The sequence below is a fragment of the Penaeus chinensis genome, chromosome 25, assembly GCF_019202785.1.
Source record: "Penaeus chinensis breed Huanghai No. 1 chromosome 25, ASM1920278v2, whole genome shotgun sequence".
NCBI lineage: Eukaryota > Metazoa > Arthropoda > Malacostraca > Decapoda > Penaeidae > Penaeus > Penaeus chinensis.
The window spans coordinates 21,715,687-21,720,686 of NC_061843.1; the positions used below are offsets into that span (position 1 = coordinate 21,715,687).

General features: G+C 33.7%; 1 long non-coding RNA gene across 1 annotated transcript in view; it reads right to left on the reverse strand.

Moving 5' to 3' along the window:
- Positions 1 to 2,923, reverse strand: part of LOC125038664 — a 16,797-nt gene extending 13,874 nt beyond the window's left edge. The window contains exons 1-3 of the long non-coding RNA XR_007116065.1: positions 1,418 to 2,923; positions 1,076 to 1,168; positions 801 to 937 (exon numbers count right to left, since the gene is read on the reverse strand). This is a non-coding gene — a long non-coding RNA (uncharacterized LOC125038664). The remainder of the gene's footprint in view (positions 1 to 800; positions 938 to 1,075; positions 1,169 to 1,417) is intronic.
- Between the last annotated feature and the right edge of the window lie 2,077 nt (positions 2,924 to 5,000).

Consider the following 5,000-nt stretch of genomic DNA (forward strand, 5'->3'; position numbering starts at 1 on the left):
TATTCCATTTTTTTTTTTTTTTTAACATATATAGATTGTAATAACAAGGTTTGATTCTGACATATTTTCTACCTTAATGAAGCATGAAAAATACATTTACACTTCTGAAGTCCATTTTAATATTTTGTGGAAGAAGGATTACACAAATAGACAAAAGACTATCTCAGGGCACATTTTGGATATCATATGATTACTTATATAATATAAGTAATTTCCATCTATCACCAAAACCTATTATATAAGAAATCAAAGCGGTGAGTAAGTGTACATTCCACACTTAAATCTAGTTTCCTTCTACATGGTAGAGCAAGTTTAATGGCAGAAGGTTTTGCAGAACTGCACAGGGTCTTAAACTGAACTTGTATCACCATAATATACTTTAGGTTTCTTAAAAGAGAAAGTGTGATAGTCATTCCTACATTTATATATTTTAACTGAGCAACTCTTATAGAAAGATAAAGCTACTTAATATTCCTACAAGTTCAAGTTCCTGTTCTTTCTCCTTGTATAACATTTGCATCTGATAATTAATCTGTATATTTCATTACTTACCTTTTGCTTTCTATTCTTCCATTTTTTTTAATTCCACCTACTGCGTCCTTTCCTGAGCAGCTGCAACACTTCTCTGCATCAGGGTATTACAAACCTTTGGTTTGTCTAGAGTATAAATTTAACAACTTAGCTATGCCTGTTTATCATGGTTATATCAACTTCTGATTAAGATTACCAGAACTACCGACAACCAAACATTCATATTCTACTTCCCTATTCTTGACTATTTTAAATGCGCTTGTATTTACCGTTAAAAATCTGAAAGGCATCCAGCTCTTCTCCAGCCCCAGGTGCAGCTTCAAGCTTGTGGAAAGGACCTCACCTACTGCTCCAGCCCTGCCAATGTGCCACTTTCACAATTGAGTTTGCCAGCTCTTCTGAAAATCTAATCCCAAAATCAATAGCTTCAATGATATATCTGCACTTGAAATCTTTTAAACAAGTTCTTTGATAAATATTTTTTTCTTTGCAATATATATTTCAGGTGGTTTTCCAACCCATTACTTCAGGTTATGATACTTACCTGCAAATAGAAAAAATTCTGACTTCGGAGCATTTTTCTGTCTTGAGTCCCTCTGTGGTCTAGAAGTTGTGTCAACCTCTTCCACACCCAAAGCTGCAGTTACAGTCCATGAATACCAAAGGCAATTGCATAATTCATATTACATGCCAAGGATTAACTAGCAATCGCTTAACTTTTAGGTCAATTTTCATTTTCAAACAGTTCTTAAATGAACCAAGGAAATGTTCCAAATATATAAACCTACCTAAATAAAAAGTTAGAATAACCAACCTATTTAATTAATTTGTGCTTAATCAAGCCTTAAAAAAACCTAAAGTTCAAATACCTGTTCAAGTCACTTACCTGTAAAAATAGAAAATTGCTATTCATAACCATCTTCGATCTTCATCACAATAGGTTGCTGACAAGACCTCTCTTGAAAGGGAGCTTCAAAATTAATTGGTTTCACTCCTGCAAAGCACAAATGGTGTAAGTCAACTTTTTATTTCCATGGATCTATTAATCTAATTTTCTTGGTAAGCCACTGACACAAACCACTAAATCTATCAAACCCATGCCTTTTCCTATTAAAAGAAAAACCCACCTGTTGCATTTCTCTCCTTGTCTCCTTGTCTTGTCTGTTAGTAATGTTCTAACCTTATACATGAAATTAAAAATGGTTTATTCTTCACTAAAATCTATTTGGATTTACCGTTTTAAATCTAAACCATCACATACAAATGTATAGATTCTCAATAAATATTGGCACAAAACTCAGGACTTTACAACTTACAAATTGTACCTTTCATTTGCCCGGAGTTAGTAAACATTTCAACCCCTGTAGTTTATCTACCCAGCATCTGTAAGAAATATTCAAACCCAAACAATGAATGTAACCAAACTAAAGATTCTAAGATGAAGGTATTCCATTTCATCTATATGGATCTAACCTAAAAAAAATTCTTACCAAATTTATATACAAGCCACTTGGTTGATTTACTCAGATCCTTTGAGCCTTCTTTGTTGTCTAATCAAACTATTGGTAGCTTACTTTCAATACATTAGCTCAAGACAACTGCTGTAGCATCTCATACAAATTCATTACTATGTACCTATTGAAGAGGAAAAAGGTCCAATTGTAGGTGATCACTCCCTCGACCAGCATTCCACTAAAATTTATTGGAAAATTTCTATTTTTAAAAGTTTTAATCAAGTTTTAAGCCTAACTTACAATTCATCATAATTTATGAAAACCTTATCACTATGTAATTAGATATGAGTAGTGTTATTCAGGTTATCATATCTGTGAACTTAACCATGCAATATTCCATGATTACTCGTGCACATGCAATTACTGCTACTCGTGGATGAATCTATAACCAATACTACATACTATGCATACAAAATACAAAATTTCAAAAGAACAAGTAACAAGAATTTCTAAATTACTGCCTTTTCCAATTATTTGTGTTTCTTACAGCAGTTAACAGACCTGCAAATCCAGAACAAAAATGTAAGAGCAAAATCCTGTAAGAATGTAAGAGCAATCTTTATAAACAAACTGTTCTGCATCACCATCATAATACGCAAGGCCTCTAATACCACACGCTGCCTGGAGGGGTTACACCAATAGAGAACAACCAAAATTACCGAGCAAATGGATCAATTCACAAACCCTAGTTTTAGGCATTTTCCATTTTTTTCCTTGCATTTTCAACCACAGTAAATAACAGGGTTATCAAGGTTCACTACCATTTCTTTAAACAACTTGTGTTTAGAGGACTTTTGTAGCAATTCAGCATAATCCATAAAACCTTTACAGTCACCAGTGAAATAACATTCGATTTAGAAACCATAACAAAGAATGTTTACACTATAAAGTGCATTATAGATTTTCCCTACAATACATACATTCTAATCAGGAAATAGATATTACACCCAAATGGAGAAGAAAATTCAATTGATGTGACCCATAGGAGAGGGGGAGAACTCAAAGCCCTGTGATAGGATGGTCAATAAATTTTAAAATTTTGTCATCTTCCACACTGAACAGTGTGCCACAAGGCAGAAAAAAAAATGAACAGCATAAATTCTGCCATCTTCCAACAAATTTTATATATTTACAATACTTCCTTTCGTTTAAATGGGGGATAAAATCTTTAAGGGTAACCATCATACCACAGCAATAAACAATCTAATTTCCTATCACACCAACTTGAATCTCTCAAAAACTTTCATTTTATAGATGAAGTTTCCTGAAGATTATAAATAATACTGCTACATTACTCAGGACTCATTTTCTGTATAAACCTTTGTTACCGCCTCCAAAATTCTCTTGCCATAGGATTGGGGGACCTGTGAGACATTGAGAAGCTATAAATGCAGGTGATTTTCACCTTGTGCAAATGAACCTTTACAGATGCTCACCAGCACAGCGTTAACAATGGTCTCCACACCTCACTGTGCTAAAGCATAAAAGTCAAAATAAACTACATGTATTCCAGCAAGATTGAACTTAGACTGGTTATACAATAAACCTATAGACCAATACAGAAATCACACTTCCAATATAAGGGCCGGCTCTGAACTGCTTCAGTCAAACAATACCCCTAAAATAAGCAGAATGGTTTAATTTTCAAACCGCTATTTGCAACAAGGTAAACTTTGCTCATATTGGATAGAATAAATTTATAGACCATATATCCATGCCATTTCCTGCTTAAGTTGAAAATATGAGTTATGCAAAACACCGACACGGACTCAAAAACAAGTATTCCATAGTCCTACCAAACAAACAAATAGACATGTTATAGGGTACCTTTCATGTCATGGGCATGGTAGTAATTATGCAAATTTCTTTTAGAATATTGAAGTAAATAGTGAACTATACCATTATCATATTAGAGTGGTGGAATATAAGGGTTTCATTACCCATTCCACCCTGTGTATTTATGCTAGGTGCACGTGATAATCTTTAGAACGAGAACCAAGTATAAAGAATATATAAGAGAAATATCACCAGAGTAACATGATCATAGTACTAAGAAATGATAAAGTAACCGCTCCAGATTAATTAACCAAGTAATTACAATCTACATAAGAAATAGTGGAGCAGTTCAAAATGGAGTACTTTAGTATACATATACACATCACCTGCTCTCACATTGGGATGATCCACTTACTCGTAAAAAGAAACTTACACCAATACACAATCTGACCAGGCAAAAGTCATGACATACCACAGAGACCAAGTCCACAGTAAGTGGGTGGGGTTCCAGGGACAGAGCCACAGGTTAGGGTTAAGGTTCAAATGGGGATGTTGGAGGATACCTGGTCGGCTGGTTTCGGGCCACATTTTGAACATTACCAATAACAGCACTTGCTTCCTAAAACAGGAATTTGCTATGGCAAATAGACTTATTCATTGTTTAATATGAAATAACTAGAAAAAATTACTTGCACATTTTATACTGTAAATTGGAAAAAAATAATTCCTTACATATTACACTGAATAACTGGAAATAAAAGTTATTTAATTAGGAGTATATATATAAAAAAAGAGCACATTACAGACAATAACGAAAAAAATAAAGTCCTTATGTTATGAAAAATGGAAAACCTTTTAATTTAACATGAAAATCTCAGCCATACACTAAAATGCATAGTTTGTTTCCCCATGTGTAGAAGACCATAAAACTTGTTGGTAATGAACAAAATTACAAAAAATATGACATTATAATGGCACTTTAATAATAGAAAAACTACTCAATAATACATGAAATAACATTAGAAATAAACAGGGCATAGACCAAGTCCACCCTGTAAAGGAAAATACAGCAAATGGAAAGGGTTCAAGGGCAAAGCCCCTGGTTCGGAAGGATTTTGGTTCATATGGCGAAGTTTGTAGATTACCCAGGAACAGCTATAGTAACAGACTATGAGGTGT